Source organism: Mustela lutreola, chromosome 5 (assembly GCF_030435805.1).
Source record: "Mustela lutreola isolate mMusLut2 chromosome 5, mMusLut2.pri, whole genome shotgun sequence".
Taxonomy (NCBI): Eukaryota; Metazoa; Chordata; class Mammalia; order Carnivora; family Mustelidae; genus Mustela; species Mustela lutreola.
Window position 1 is genome coordinate 29094635 of NC_081294.1, and position 17358 is coordinate 29111992.

Consider the following 17358-nt stretch of genomic DNA (forward strand, 5'->3'; position numbering starts at 1 on the left):
TTTTTGAGGCAAATGGAATAACCTGAGTGCAAATTCCCCCCATTTACTTTAGCGTATTGGAAAACACACACGAATACATAAACAATACAATTCACGTATAACCTAAATTCATGAAACTAGAACACACATCTCGTCCCGCTTGCATAAAATTCGCTTACCTACTGCATTTTAAAAGAACAAAGCGCCCCCCCCCCCCGCCCTTTAATTTCCACCAACTCAACAGAGACCTGCGCCCAGGTGAAAGTTTGTTACAACAGGAGACCACGAGAAGCATGGCACTGGACACACAATCACATCTGTGCTCCAGCCGCGTGCAGTACCTCACTGTTTCACAGGGAAAGAGGACAACGACGCTGGAAACCGGCTGGCCGCAGCCCCCGCCCCGGCAGCCCACGGTCGGCCGGTGGCCCGCGTAGCGGCGGGCGGCTCTCCCCCGGCGCCCGGCTCCACCCACACCTAGAGGGGGGCGCGGACCCGCGCGCTCCCGGCCCGCCGCCGGCCGGCTCCTCGCTCGCACAGCGTCGCCTACAGGCCTTCATCCCGACAGTTAGGGAAGAGCCAAAACCACCGCCAACAAAAAGACCGCATATTTCCAGAAACCAGAGCATCACAAACACGATCCCAATTCAATCCAGCGGGGAATCTTCTTCGCCTCCAAGGGTTGCGTTGTCACTCCGCAGACATAATGCAGACACGGGCGTAGAGCGCAGCCTCTCCGGGGGAGAGAAGGTGTACGATACATCCCATCCGCCAGACTGCAGAGACACCATTTAAAAAATGCACCGTCGCCGTCGAATCGCGGGCGTCCTCTACGCGGCCGCCCCGAGCTCGGCTCCCTAAAGCTAACGACCACCAGCTGGGTTAGCGAGCCGGGCCTGCGAGCCGGGCCGGGCCTGAGCGCCCCTCACGCCCACGACCACCACCGAACTCGGGCCCCGCTCCGGTCGGCCTCCGGGAACATAAGGACCGGGGAGAGCCGGTGCCGCCCGTGCCGCAGCGAAAACGCCGCTCCGCAGGATCGACAATAAAAGGCACCATCCGCAGCCGCTCTGACGAGGAGAAGGGCGCCAGGGAGAGCCGCCACCGCCTGCCGCCGGCCCCGGCCCGCCCGGGCGCGGGGTGGTGCGGCGCGGCCGAGGACGCGAGCCCAAGTGGCGGCGGCAGCGGCGGTGGCGGAAGTGGAGTGGGGAAGAGGGGGTGGTTGTTAGTGTTTGGCGCCGGCGGAGGGAGTCATTCCTGCAGCTGCACTTCCGGTCGGCATTTTGTTCTGAGAGGGAGAGACGGAACGAGAGAGAGACACACACAGGGCTCCTTCCCCCCCCGCCCTCCCCCCCCTCCCTCCGTCGGTACCGACTCACCCGACACCACCAAGCCGCAGGGAGGGACGCCCCCGCCGACAGGAGGATTGGTTCCCGGGCCGGCGGCGATGCCCCCCCGGTAGCTCGGGCCCCCGGTCGGGTGTTTGTGAGTGTTTCTATGTGGGAGAAGGAGGAGGAGGAGGAAGAAGAAGCAGCGATTTGTCTTCTCGGCTGGTCTCCCCCCGGCTCTACATGTTCCCCGCACTGAGGAGACGGAAGAGGAGCCGTAGCCACCCCCCCTCCCGGCCCGGATTATAGTCTCTCGCCACAGCGGCCTCGGCCTCCCCTCGGATTCAGACGCCGATTCGCCCAGGTAAATTCCTGCTCTTTATTTCGGCGGCGGCGGCGGCGGCGGCGCCAGGTCCTCAGAGTCTCTCCTCCTCGCTCCCCTCCCCGCCGTTTCCTTAGCGGCCCCAGGTCTCCTCCACGGGCGAGTCTAGAGTTCGCTCCTCTCTGGTGGCAGCCGCCCTGGGTGGCGGTGGTTTTGTACTCTCTCCCGGCCGGCTCCGGTGGCGGGGACTGGGCTCCTGCCGGGCGGCCGGGGAGGCGTAGGCCCGGCGGAGAGTGCAGGCCGCGGGCCAGCGGAATCTACTTGAGCTCGGGGATTAGGAGAGCTCCGGGCTGAGCGGAGCTACTGCTGGTCGGTGACAGGCCTCGCCCGGGAGAAGAGCCGTAGCTAGTGAGGAGGCGGAAACAATACAACTAACAGCAAATGTGCCCTGATCGTCCCCATATTTACAACTTTCCTGGTCCGGGAGTGGGGAACGTCCCAGTGAAACAAACAACCCCCCTTCTTCCCCCTGTGACCCCATGAAGGGAGGAAGTAGTTTCAGTTAGTGAGACAAATGTAAATACTCAGACACGGATCCAGTGGTAATTCTTGCCCTGTGTAAAACTTGTTTGGACATTAGAAAGTTAATAAAGACTCATTTTCCTTTTTGAAAGAATTAAATTGCCCACATGAATATTTAATACAGAAAACCATAGTGTGGTAGACACTGCATATGCTCCCCCCCGCTTCACCAAGAGCTTTTATGTTGTTGTTTGACAGTGTGTGTTGCACATGGACTTTTATTCAAAGGCGAGTGTAAAGTACTTGACAGGTTTACCCTGCCACTTTAGATTTGTGTGCGTTATATAAGGACAATTTTAAACGACTATACGTGAAATACCCAGGTACTTCCTGATCGAAGCGTGTGCAAGCATGAGAAGAATATTGTTTTGAGAATTGTACCGAGGTACAGATAAAACCCATTTTCTCTAAAAGTATAGAAATGAAGTTATGCTTAAAATCCCAGGGAGGTTTTAAAAAAAAAAAAAAAAAAAAACGTAGAAGGTGCCATCCTTTCATGTCAGGGCAGATCTTCTTGTGGTCCCAGGATTGTCATTGGCTGTTTGTGCCCATGATGTTTGACTGTGTAATGAGAGAGGTGTCATTTTAATAGGTCAAATGTATCTGTAAATGCTAGAGAAAAATATCAGTTCTGCCTTAACAAATTCTAGTTCACGAGTAAGTAAAGTGTTCAGAGGTTGTTTATTGAGGTGGTGGAAGGGTAGGTTGGTAAAAGGGAAAAACAATAAGCTTAAAAGTGCTCAGCCATACAAATTGCATAGAAAAAATAAATGTACCTGGCATTAGACTTTTTTGATACTTTGTCTCATATTCACTGAAGGAAAACTTTCACTGGTTAGAATGAAGCAACACTGATCAACAAAGTCCCTTGTTTTACTAATGGGTGTTACATTAGTTCGGATTTTTTGTGTCTCATCAAATTATTATTGTCATTGTAGAATAAGTAACTTTTCTGAAGGTTATTTTTGAGGTTAGCCCTCTGCTTAAAATAAATTGTTGTACATTTCCAGCAAACTATGGGTAAATGTTAAAAAGAGTGAAGTTAATATAGCTGTCACGTACTAGGCATGTTTTTAATGCTATAAATCCGTGTAGTAGTCAGTAGCGTGTCCGTGATTTGTATTGGTCAGGGAGCAGTTTGAATTTTAAAAAGCCTGAAGCTCCTGCTGAGCCCCAATCCCGGCCTCCCTCCCTCCCACTAATCTCCCATTCCTGTCTTTGTGCTGCCTGCTCCTGTTAGACACTGTTTGCTACAGGGCCTCAGGCCTACACTGGGTGGGGGGCAGGCGAATGGGGGCTTGCTGGGGGGGGGAGGGAATACAGAAGGGAGGAACACTTCACATCTTAAGCAGAGGGTTTGGGACTTGGCGGGGGCGGGTCGGTAAGGGTTTCAGTATGAATGTTTGAAAGGCCCTTAAATGAACCTGTGATGCCTTTACAACTTTTATTTAAATAAAATACGGAGATGTATGTCAAAGGATGAACGTGTTTCTACTAAAGGTAATGGAAAAGAGGAGTTCTGCTTGCTTAGTTTTCAACAACAGAAGCAACTTACTTTTAGAGTTTTATAGTTAAAGGGAGCTTTCTTACACAGATGTTTGAATCAATGTGTTAGATATGTTTCTGTGATTGATTTTTTTCTTGTAACTTTGATTAAAGTGAATTAGTTCTTACCAGATCTTATTTTCCCAATTCTACATATTTAGTGTTTTGTAAGTAATACAGTTGTGTGATAGCTTTCATTAAGTTAGTGTAAACATTTTAAAGTAAATTGAAAATATTTTTTGTTTGATCCAAACCAATTATATGGGTTATTTTTAAAGGAGGAAACATTATAAAGCTCAAAAAAAAAAAAAAAAAAAACCCTAAACTTGAACTTTAAAATTTTTGACAACTTAGTTGGAAGGAATAATTTGTATTTCCCTAGAGATTATAAATACGCTGCTCTACCTCCCCTGTATTGGTTATATGGATAGTCAACAGTGGCTATTTTTGTATTTCTACTGTTATTTTTTTTAGTTTAGTGAAAGAAGACCCTGTAAGTGTTCCAGTAATCTTGTAATGTTAGTTGTATTATTTGGAGAAATAATTTCTAGTATTATTCAACAGTGTGGTTTATTGTTTCTCTCGAGTCTGCAGAGATACCAATAACTTATAATAATTACTTGAAAAGAAAGTAGCTTTAAAGTAGTAAAAGCCTAATATAGCAAATTAAAATTGAATATTAAATACTTAATTATTTTTAGTGTTTTGTGAAGAGTGTGTAGGATGCTTCTTCTTGGAACCATTCAGCAATTTGTTTACTAAAGTTATTGGAAAGCATTTTGAACCTGTGCTAGGGATCATTATAATACTGTCCCCTTTAAGAAGAAAGAAATTGTATTTGAAGAAAAACTGTCTATTTCAGATTATCTTTGGTGATGGAAAGTGAAAGTTTTTAGTATGGTAGTAAACCAGGTTTTGTTTTTTGCATAGCAGTCATAATTAAATTTCAGAAATACTATGAGCAAAGCTATACCAATTTAAATATGAAGTCTTTTTTATTTGGAGCCAGACTAACCAACTCAAACATGTATTTTCTAAAACTATTATGTTAATTTAATGTTTAATATTTTGGTACTAACCCACCATCAAACTGCTGTAGAAACATTTGAACCCACCATATTTTGGCATATCCTGTATTTATGTGAAAATCAATACAAGAGTAGATAAAGTTTGATTTTGATATAATTTCATTTAACTTTCCCCACCCATTGCTTATTAGGAAAAGGATAATTTGTGAGTAATTCTGGAATTTTAAAATATGATTTTAGCTTTATATGAAGTGATTGTGAAGACTGGGGTAAATAAAAATTCCTTTTAGAAAAATGTGACTTCAATGCTGTTGATCACATTTATTTGCTATAAAATGAGTAGGAAATTACTGACTGGGAACTTTATAGAAACCTGGTAATGAACTGTTTAGATGCAGATACTTATTTTAATATCCTGAGCATATTAAGTTGACTTTGGTGGTAATTTATGGTATTACATAGCCTTTAAAAATAATTTCAAAATATACTTTTTAAGCACAGCTTTTCTGTTTTTAGCAGTAGTCATTTATAATATTCTTTGAGTTTTTAAAATGGTTCTTTTTCAAGGTGACCTGAGTTTATTTTTAAATATTCCCATTTCCCTATGAGAGAAGTGACCAGCATGATTTCCATTTTTGATGAAAAACTTGATACTCAGAGGCCATGTGATTTGTGTCAATTCATGTAGTGAATGCCAATAAGATATTTTCTTGCTCTTACTAGCTTTTTATTAGATTATTTACTTTAAGGAAAGTGTCAGCCCTGCCCATGAAGCTAGGTATTGCTGTTGCTCAGTGCTGACTCTGATACCTTATGTGACTTTTTCAATGTTCAGAGTCCAATGTGCTTTTTTCTCGTCTTTTTTTTTTTTTTTTTTTTTTTGAAGATTTTATTTACTTATTTGACAGAGATCACAAGTAGGCAGAGAGGCAGGTAGCTGAGCAGAGGACCTGGGATCAGGGCCTGAGCCCAAGGCAGAGAGGCTTTAACCCACTGAGCCACCCAGGCGCCTCGCTTTTTCCTCTTTTTTTAGGGAGATATGATACCTGTCTCTTCATTGTATTTTCCTGGTATGAAGATTGTACTTTTACATTAGAAATCCTGACCTTGTATGCATGTTTGGTGTTTGAATGATTGAATTTATTTACATTTTGCTCCTCTTTAAGAATGTGTATCAATTAACTATATTTGTAATAAATATATAATGACTCATGCGAGTGTTTTTATGGAGTGGAATTTTAGTGTTTCTAGTTGATAAATACCATGTCTTGGGGCACCTGGGTAGCTCAGTCGGTTAAGCATCTGCCTTGGGCTCAGGTCATGATTCCAGGGTTCTGGGATAGAATTCTGCATCTGGTTCCTTGATCAGGGAGTCTGTTTCTCCCTCTCCCTGTCACTTTCCCTGCTTGTGTGTGTCTGTGCCCATGCTCTCTTTCTCTTTCTTTCTCTCTCTGACAAATCTTTAAAAAGAAATAATAAATAAAAATAAAAGTACCGTGTTTCTACTTGGTCGTTATTCTAATTTTAAAAAGTATTTTATGTGCTCAGAATTTTTACCCAAGTAAGTAATAAAAATGATTTTTTTTTTAAAAGATTATTTATTTATTTATTTATTTGACAGAGAGAGATCACAAATAGGCAGAGAGGCAAGCAGAGAGAGAGAGAGAGGAGGAAGCAGGCTCCCCGCTAAGCAGAGAGCCTGATGCGGGACTCGATCCCAGGACCCTGAGATCATGACTGGAGCCAAAGGCAGTGGCCCAACCCACTGAGCCACCCAGGCGCCCCTAAAAATGATTTTAGATATTTAGCTTACATATTATTTTGTTTGGCGTAAATCTGGGGTCAGTTTTAATGAATTGAGTTTTGTCAGAATGCATATGTTTTAAGGCATCTTTCTATTTCCAAAGTGATACTATTAGGAGAGATTATTTCTTAATATAGCATTGCCAGCTAGATAAGATTTTGAGGGCTTACTATGTGCCAGGAACTGTGTTAAGTATGCCCCGATAATATTATCTCATTTAAAATAAGTTCAGGAAATAGAAACAGTAATCCACAATCTACAGATGAAGAAACTGTGGCTGGAAAGGTTAGATTAGTAAATGATCAGTCTGATTTATATTTTTTCTTAAGGATTTAGGATTCCACATTTCTAGTTTTAATAAAATCTTCATTTTTTTTTTTGTTGCTCAGTTAATTCAGTACTTACAAGTCATGTAGTCAAGGAACCTGTGTACTTTGGGCAATGAACTAAAATAGAAGTCAGAGTGTATATTTTATATAATATTTTTGAAATCACCAAATCTTTACTACCTTGTATTTTAGTGTTAAGCAATTTGTGTAATTTTTACTGTTTAAATTTTTTATTTTTATTGTTGAAATTGTCAAAGCAATGATTTCTAGAAAGGGAAAATTCAGCTTCAGAGAGTGATTTCATTCATAGAAATGTATGTGACCAATTGTAATATAGTAGATTAATCTATAAATTAGTATAATTAAAAAAATTTAATGTTTCTATAGCCAAAGAATGTTAATCCTTTCAAAATCATCAACTTGGGAAGTTGTGCGCTTATTTTAGAACTTTTGCCATGCAATCTTACAGGGATTCCTTTAGTGAATACCTTTAAAGCCTTTGAGGTAGTTTTTTTTTTTTTTTTTGGTCCTTAATGGCAAATCTTTATCTTCAGGGGTGATTTTGAGTTTTAGAGACAGTAAAAAGCAATTTAGAACTTAGTTTAAGAAAACTGAGATTTAATAAGATCTTTTTGGTGTGTGTCAGATACTGTATTGAGTGGTTTACATTTGTAATATGTAATTTTTAAAAAATATATTTTATGTATTTACTTGACACAGAGAGAGAGCACAAGCAGGGGGAGCTGCAGACAGAGGGAGAGGGAGAAAAAGGCTCCTCTCTGAGCAGGGAGCCCATTGTGGGGCTTGATCCCAGGACCCTGGGATGGTGACCTGAGCCGAAGGCAGGCACTTTAACGGACTAAACCACACAGGCACCTCTGTAATATGTAACGTTATTGAGTGATTTCCATCTACATGAGTCTTCAGGGTATATGAATCTGATTGTGTTTATTATTCTGAGGTATTTGAGAAAACTGAAGTATAGAATGATTAAACGACTAGCCGAAGGTCCCATAGCTAACAAGTGGAGGAAAGTAGAGGAAGGACTCCAAAGTTGATGCTTTACCTATCAGCCTTAACCACTACACTCTTTATCATGTTTTGAACCTCTTAGCTACCCAGTGAGGTTAGTGATGTGTTCTTTTTTTTATAGACAAGGAAGTTGAGGCTCTTCATGTTTAAGAACCTAGACCAGGGTGGCAAATCTGGTAACTCTTAGAGGTAGGACTGCAACCCAATATATCTAATTCTAAAATGTCTTTCCATTCTAGCACCCTGCCTCTTAAAGATATATAATACACTTTTTGATGAAAAGTGTAGGCTTTGCTATAAAGCAGTGAAACTTTTTATGTCGTATAAAGAGGAATTCTAAAATATTTTGGTTAGTTATAAATGATTATTTGATGACAGTCTTTTATGTAAAATACCTTAGTTTATACCTCATATAATATACAAAATGTATACACAAATATGCATTTAAGTAGGATATTTATTTTTAAATATATGCATATTGTATTTATGAAAATTGGCAAAATGTGGAAAAGGCACTTTCTTTTTCATGATATTGTGTGATTCAGTTATAAAAATGTCAAGAATTTAAAACTATTTTAAAGAATACATTAAACTTCCAACATAGTTTATGTAGGTAAATAGTTTTGCTATCTTACATGTGTGTAACATCAGTTAACAAGAATGTACCAAACTTTTAACTTGTTCTTTTATATATGTTCTTTTATATATGTTTGGCCAGAAAGGAAAAACATTTTCAGTGTACAGAAACATGGAATTAGCATTAATTAGTTTACTAAAATAATTTTTTTTAAAGATTTTATTTATTTATCAGAGAGAGGGGAGGAGAGAGCGAGCACAGGCAGACAGAATGGCAGGCAGAGGCAGAGGGAGAAGCAGGCTCCCTGCTGAGCAAGGAGCCCGACGTGGGACTCGATCCCAGGACGCTGGGATCATGACCTGAGCCGAAGGCAGCTGCTTAACCAACTGAGCCACCCAGGCGTCCCACTAAAATAATTTTTTATCCCTGGTCTGTGAGTGGACGTTTTGAGAAGTAATACAGGTATGATTTTTATATCTCCTGAAAAATTCAGAAGCCGTGACATAATTTTGAAAACTCAATTCCTTTTTGTTGCATTTATTTGGGTCATTTGTACTTCTCAGTCCTTTGGTCTTATGCTTATGAAATGTATACTAGTTTTAATAGGAGTACTTTTTTTTTTTTTTAAGATTTTATTTATTTGACAGAGATCACAAGGAGGCAGAGAGGCAGGCAGAGAGAGAGGAAGGGAAGCAGGCTCCCCACTGAGCGCAGAGCCAGGACCCTGGGATCATGACCTGAGCCAAAGACAGAGGCTTTAACCCACTGAGCCACCCAGGTACCCCAGGAGTACTGTTTTTTTAACAAGTTATTGATTCTAGGTACCTGAAGAACTTACAGTGCTTAAAACACTAATGAATTATTAAAACTTAAAATATAGTTTACTCTAAAAATTTTAATCTTTGATATTTAATCTTTTATATTTAATCTTTTAATTTGCAAAACAAAAATGTCTTTGAAATTAATCCTAATAAGGAGAATAGATCACTGACTTTTCTGAACACTTCTACTTCGCAACCTTTTCGAGAATTTTAAACTGGCTTTGAGTTGTCTTTATTTGATAGAATTGTAGGTTGCCAATTTCCCTCTAAAGAAATTGATCGTCTGAGTTAGGCTATATGTAATTTAGTTTTTCCTTGGTAAAGACCAAGTTGAAATTTTATGAGACTGTAAATTGGGCATAGCTCCACCTCCCTTTTTAAAATACCATTCTTAAAAAATTGATGCACATGGCACGTCACCCCCACCCCCGCATTTCTATGTCTCAGAAAACTCCAAAGTTTAAAGTTGACATGTAATGCCCTAAAAGATACTGTTATCATTCTTTCCCATTTGAGAAAAGAGTTAAGAAACAGTATTCATGCCATAACCTACCTTCAGACATACATAACATATGCTTTTAATTTAACTCTATTATTCATTTTAATTTTTCCTTTTTCCCTTTAAGTGTTTCCTCCTATCTCTGTCACTTGGTCCTAAGTGAAAATTTTTTATAGCACAGTGAATACAGTTGGTGGTGTTAATGTGGATGTTTCTGTAATGTATTATTTTCCTTCATGAAACATTGAGCATTTTGAAAGTCCTCAAATTCTGAGATCTTTGTAAGTTCAAGATGCTAGTGAGAAAGTATTGATTATTAACTGTGAAAATACATTTTTGTGTACCAGTCTTGCTTTCTTACATAGACATGTGTTACTTCTTGAAACGTCTACTCACAGATGAGAAATTTATTTTAAGGAGAAAGAGAAAGCATGGCCTTTTTTTTGTGAAAGTTTTTCTGGTTATTCCATGTCATAACATTTGTTAGTTTATTACTTGTATCTCTTTGATAAAATAATTTGTTTCTGTGTCTGGAAGCCATACTAAGCCACCAGCTATCTGAGAGCAAGGAGACCTGCATTTCGTCTTTATGTCTGTAATATTATCACAGTGCTTTTCCTGTTTTGCAAGTATTCAGTACATTTTTGTTGAACTGATTGATTAGAGTTGAGCTATATGATATTTACTAAAGATACATTTCTAAACCTAAGCTTAGTAAGTGGCAAGTATATGTGCTAATTTTGAAATATAATTGTCTTAGATATATATGTGTTCTTAACGCTTCTTCCTTCTTGGATAAGACCACTTTGTTTACATACATCTCAACAATGGACACATACAACTTGTGTGTAAAAATAAAAACTCAAAACAGAGTTCCTTTTTGAGTTGTTAGCAAGGACTGTAAAGTATACGAAGGACTGTTTTGGTCCCTTGGGTGATAGAATTTGGAATAAGATACTGAGGGAAGGTATCCAAATATTCTCTTGTTTTAAGCTCAATACTGATTTATTATAGTTTTAATCTTCTTTGTTAATTTGTGTTTTGTGCATAGTAACAGTGTGGATGAGTTAACTATGATGAGACATACATTACAGTACATTAAAAATGCTATTCATGGATGCCTAGGATGCACAGTAAGCATCTGCCTTCGGCTCAGGTCATGATTCCGGGGTCCTGGGATCAATCCCTGCCTGCATTGACCTCTGCATCAGGCTCCCTACTCTGGGAAGTCTGCTTCCTTCTCTCCCTCTGCCTCTACCCCTGGCTTGTGCTCTCTCTCTATCTCATTCACTCTCTCTCAAAATCTTTTTTAAAAATGCTATCTATATAAAATAGTGCTATTCATATAAAATTTTAGGTGACTGAAATTTGAAAATTAAAGTGAAGCTTATTGAACTGTACTTTACACAGTAAAAGTCACTGTTTGAGGTACACAGTTTGATAAGTTTTGACAAACATGTTCAGTCTCGCAACCTCCACCACAATCAAAACATAGAATGTTTTCATCACCCCAAAAAGTTGCCTTATGTCCTTTTGCAATCAGTTTCCTACCTCTGTTCCAGCCCCAGCAACCACATGTAATTTCTGTCTTTATAGTTCTGTCTTTTCTAGAATGTCCTATAAATGGAATTGTACAGTATGTAGGCTTCTGTGGTAAGTTTCTTTTGCTTAGCAGAAGGCTTTTGAGATTCCATGTTGTTGCATGTATTAGTAGTTTGTTGGTGACTGCATTTTGAAATTGAATTAGAATACCTTTTAACTTCGGTACTACTGTCAAAAACTGTACAGCTTTGGATATTTCTCTCATCTTGTGGCTGTTTTACATATATACTGAATTTATGGATGTTTTTATGTATGCATTATGTATGTATGTATTGGACATAATGTTACTTGCTCATTTTTACCCCTCACCTCCAAAAAATTTGTAATTGGTGTTATTAGTGACATTTATTTATATTAGTTAATTCTGTCAAGTTAGTGCTCCACCAACCAGGTAAAATAGACATTGCCCTCTTTTTCATCACAATTAAAATAGGTAGCATCACGTATTTTGAACATCTAATACACAGAAACTGGAATAAGAAATGAGGGATGGTACAAGAATAACTTGTCAAAAATTGAGTTCATGTTTTAAGTTTAATGTTTGTTATTTATTCTAAAAATAGAGCATCAGTTATAGTGAAGAGCAGTTAATGCCTCTCTTTTAATGCTTAAAGTGAGAGAAGCAGTGCTGTTTACTGAAAGTTGGGGCAGATAATGCGTAAAGGACCATTTTCTGGTCATTTTATTTGACCACCTTTTTTGTTTTTTTGCTGCTCCCTTTTTGAAACCCCTTTCTCCCTTGGGTCCAGGGATATCTGTCTTCTATTTTTCTTCCCCTTTGTATTTGACCTCTCATTTTTTTTTTTTTTTTTTTTTTTTTAAAGACCTTTTTTTATTTATTTGACAGAACACAAGTAGGCAGAGGCAGGCAGAGAGAGAGAGGAGGAAGCAGGCTCCCTGCTGAGCAGAGAGCCCGATGCGGGACTCGATCCCAGGACCCTGAGATCATGACCTGAGCCGAAGGCAGCGGCTCAACCCACTGAGCCACCCAGGCGCCCCTTGACCTCTCATTTGTAGACTCTTGATAGTTCTTCCTCTTCTCCTCACCCCTTAAATATTGGTATTCATTCCCAAGGTGGTTTGTAAGCTTTCGTTCTGTTCTCCCTTCCTGTTAATCTCATCTAGTCATACAACTTTTTATGTGTTTGTTACCTGGATGCTGATGACTGATAAATTTATCTCCAGAATGATATATTTCTCTCTGAGACAGATCCATCTGTCTACCGGGCACCTCCTGATGTCCTATAAATACTGTGAATTCAAAAGTATGTAAGTCTGTACTCATCCCTCAGTTGTTCCCTATTCTTACCACTATCCCCCCCCCCCCCCAAAGAAAGAAGCCTATTCTTAGAACAGTGTGAAGTAGGTGAATGCTTCTACCGTCACCTCAGCTCCCTAAACTGAAAACTTGGTGATAATGCTTGACCCTTTTCCTTTACTGTACCTTTAACCCAGTTGTTCACCCACTGCTGATGTTTGTTAGCATCTCTGAGTACCACTTCAATCCATCCCTCCTCTGCTGTTTTTGATTCATAGAGTGGGTGTATATATACAGCTTGTCAGTTGGAATAACTTCTAGCATTCTAAGAAGACAGCAATTATGAAAGATGTGTTTAGTGTTGGGATTTTTTTTTATATGCTTGGGCTCTGGTATTTAAAATTAAGGTATATACACGATGCCTGGGGGACTCAGTTGGAAGAATATGTGACTTGAGCCCCATGTTTGGTATAGAAGTTCCTAAAAATTTTTTTAAAACTAAAATTAAGGTCTAATCTTTATTAACATTCATGCTTTATAGCCTAAATGAGACTGTTTTCTGTACACATTTCCACTAAATCAAATTTTGGGGGCTTCTGACTTATAGTCCAGTATATCGACTAGAGTAGTTTGCTGCCTCTGTCCTTTTAGAGTACTATAATTCATAAATGTGTACATTCATTTCAATACTGTGTTCACATATTAAGGAGCAAAATCTGAGAGGAAAATGGGAATGTTGGAGGAAAGAGTAAAGGAAGGGCTTTTAAATTAACTTTCCTAAAATAAATAAATAAACAAACTTTCCTATACTATGGAAACAGGTTCACTTGATTAACTTTCACTTTTATTGCAGATAACAAAATTAAAGAAACAAATGCAGTGGGATATGATACTGTTCAGTTGCTAGGCATTCAAACATTTTTCATGGCAAGAGTCAGATATATTATAACTGTATTACTTGTTAGTGAAGTTTTTGCTGGTGGTTTTGTATAACCTTAAAATGTTTCCTCCTTAGAATGAGAAGTTACTCCCTTCACTCCCTATTTGAACAAAAGGGTCTGCTTAGAGTTACTGGTTTAAATGATCCTGAATATCTTTTGTGAAGGACACATTACAGTGTGATGCTAGCTTGAAAAAGTAAACCTGTCTTCATATATCTAGAGTTTATAACTTAAATAATAGGTGCTATATTTCACTCCAGTGCTAATTAACATGTTTTTGAGAAAATGGGATCAATCTAAAGGCAGTTTATAAAGGCTGATGGGAGAACCCTGTCTTTATTGAGTCTTTGGTACCATGTACATAGCAACCACTCAACAAGCAATTGTTGAATAAATGAATTTAAATTATGTTTCAGTTTTGGGGCTCAGGACTAATTGGACTGACAGAAGATAGGTGGGGCATGTTAAACATTAAGTAAGTTTAATGGAAGGAAGAAAGAAAGCATAAAGCCCAGAAAGGTCATACAACATTTAAAGTAAAGAACTAGTATAATTTAGTTAATTGCTTGTATTTGGACAATTACATTTGCTTAGCTGGATAAAAGAAAAATCTGTATACAAGTGTTTTGGATTCTTTCTATTCTTTTATTCCTGCTTCATCTTTGCTTCTGGTTTCATGTATTGTCTCTGTACTTCCATCTTCACTGCTAAGGGAGAGATTTGTAGATTCAAAGCTAAAATGACCTGCAAAATCCAGGTATACATATTCAGAACCAGGAGTTGGCGGGAAAGGGAGTGAAGTGTAGTTTTTCAGTCTTTTCCAGTTACTCAAGGTTTGTAGTGTATGTCAGAGTGCCATTGCAGGTCTTCAGTATTCAGATGAAGAGGCCTAAAAACTAGAATTTAAAATGACTTACAATTTGCAACAAGTTTGTTTGTGACTGTCCTAGGCTGTAGTTTAGTATCTGAATCTCTAATATGCTGTCCATCTGTTGAGCCACGCTGCCACCTACATGAGTTATCATATGATTTTCGTGATTCTGATTGTTTTCAACTAGAAGATGGCCACCAGAATTTTAGTGTTCTTTATAAAGACTTCATAGTGCATCAGTTCTCCATTTCCTTAGTTTTTTTTGTTTTGTTTTGTTTTAACGTAAAACTACTTACGGTTTTCTGGTATGCTAAGTAAGGCTAAATTGTGGGATTTATAACTTAGAATCTTTTAAGAAGTTCAGAGTTAAAGACTTTTTTTTAAAATATAAGCATGGTGTTTGGAAAATAAGAAAAATGTCTATAATCTCATATTTTAGGTTTTTCCTACTAAGTTTTAATAAAAATATTTATATGAATATAATTTTAGTTAAATATGTATTCATGGTATAAATTATGCATACATTGTCCTGTTTTCTCAAGGTTGTCTCATGAAGATTTTTTCCTTTCCTCTGTAGTGTTCATAATTATTTAAAATGTTACCCCAGGGCACCTGTCTAGCTCAGTCAAGAGGACATGTGACTCTCTTTTTTTTTTTTTTTTTAAAGATTTTATTTATTTATTTGAGAGAGAGAAAGAGAGAGAGCATGAGAAAGGGGGAGGGTCAAAGGGAGAAGCAGACTCCCTGCAGAACAGGGAGCCCAATGTGGGACCAATCCTGGGATTCCAGAATCATGACCTGAGCCGTGAGCCAAAGGCAGGCTTAACCAACTGAGCCACCTAGACACCCAGAGGACATGTGACTCTTGATCTTGGGGTTATGAGTTTGAGCTCCATGTGGCGTGAAGAGATTACTTAAATAATAATTTTTTAAAAACTTAAATAAGTTACACAATAGTTTTGTTAGAGGATGAACCATAATTTCCTTAGTCATTCTGTTGGACATTTTATTTGCTCTCACTTTTTTCTGTATAAAAATAAGGCATTGGAACATCTTTACATGTACTGTTTTCCCCCTTTGGAGGTTCCCATAAGTGGAAGCTAGACCGAAAGTTTGAACATTTTTATGGCTCTTAATGTGTATTTCCAAAAATAGTATTAATATGTATTTCCGTAATCTGGACTTTTATTCATGTTTTAATTCATTCACTAAATGGACTTTTTTCCCCATATAGATGCAGATTCCCTGCTAAGATTATTCTTAGGTTGTTTAACTGCTCCTCTTTCCCATTGTTGTGGGAACTTCTTGATGATGAAAATCATAGACTTTTTCAAACTGGGTATATCATTTGGAGATATGTAGTGAAATTAACATAGAATCTAATTTAAGCTAGCTACTGCCCAGGTGACATTTAGGCCAGTCATTAAGCTCATTTCTTCAACTGTAAACTGAAGGAGTCCTCAGGTATTCTCAGGTTTTAGGATTTTTATGGGCAAAGCAAAAGGAAAGAAAGGATTTAGATAAATGAAAGAAGGGGGTAGTCTCTAGAAGTAAAGTTGCAATTAAAGGATCATCCATCTTTTATTAGCAGAAAATAAAACAAAACAAAATGGTAAGGAGATTTCTAGATCAGAACATACTAAAAAGAAAGGTAAATTTTTAGGTAGGTACTAGTACTTACTCCTAATATCTGAGGCATGAAATATCTAGTATGGTGTGACATGGCCATGATCTCACACCATTCTCTTATTCATCAAACATTGATTGTTACCTATGTCTCAGAACATGTAAGATATTAGAGATGGTGAACTAAAAGACTCTGGCCTTGCCTTCAAAGATTTTTCTTTTCTTTTAAGATTTTATTTATTTATTTAATAGAGAGAGTCATAGTGATAGAGGGAATACAAGCAGGGTGAATGGGAGAGGGAGATGCAGGCTTCCCACTGAGCAGGGAGGCCAGTGTGGGCCTACATCCCAGGATCCTGGGATCATGACTTAAGCCAAAGGCTTAACGACTGAGCCATCCAGGCACCCCAAGGATTTTTTTTTTTTTTTTTTTTTTTTTTTTTTTTTTTTTTGTAAGGAGAGAGAGCATTAGGGGGAAGGGGGCAGAGGGAGAGGAAGAGAGAGAATCTTAAGCAGGCTCCAGGACCAACATGAAGTGTGATGCAGGGCTCCATGCCAGGACCCTGAGATGGTGACCTGAGTGAAAATCAAGAGTCAGATGCCTAACCAACTGAGCCACCCAGGTCCCCTCTGGGATCTTAAAGTCTAATATAGACAGATAAAGATTATATTACAGTATTAAGATTGACTAAAAGGAGCGCTAAGAGAAATCACCTAATTTGGACTAAACCTAATTTGGACTAAACTAAGCTTTGAAAGCCATTAATTAGATTTGGGAGCCTAGGGGGCAGGGGCAACAGTTTGATTTTGGAAACTGCAGATGCTCAGATTCTTGGAACACGGGGCTAAAAAAGGAGCATGCCATAATATTTGAAGCTGCAGAGAGGGATAGAAGGAATGTATATGCCTTTACAAACTGCATTTTACTTTAAAAGCATGGGGAACCAAGAAATTATTTAGTAATGAAGTATGTTTTGTATTTGAAAAGTATTTTTTTGGCAGCGATGCAGAGATTAGATAGTAGGCAGAGAAAAGAAGGCTAGGGAACCTAATTACAAATTGATGAGGTCCTTAGTTAAGACGGTGAGAATGTGGAGGAGGATGCTAAGGAAATAGCCTGGATGCAGTTTGGTATTTTTATGTAGGTAGATTGGGTAATGGAGAATGACAGGAGTCGAGGATGCTTCCTTGATTCTCAAGTTTCATACTTGTGG

The 17358-nt window shown here is 38.9% G+C and overlaps 1 protein-coding gene across 2 annotated transcripts in view; it reads left to right on the forward strand.

The window, feature by feature from the left end:
- The first annotated feature begins 427 nt into the window (after positions 1-427).
- The window catches only part of NIPBL (NIPBL cohesin loading factor), a 210159-nt gene continuing 193228 nt past the window's right edge, over positions 428-17358 (forward strand). The window contains exon 1 of one of the 2 annotated variants that reach the window (XM_059173815.1): positions 428-1671. The gene's annotated coding sequence lies outside the window, so the exon portion shown is untranslated. The remainder of the gene's footprint in view (positions 1672-17358) is intronic. The other variant, XM_059173813.1, reaches the window with a different exon arrangement.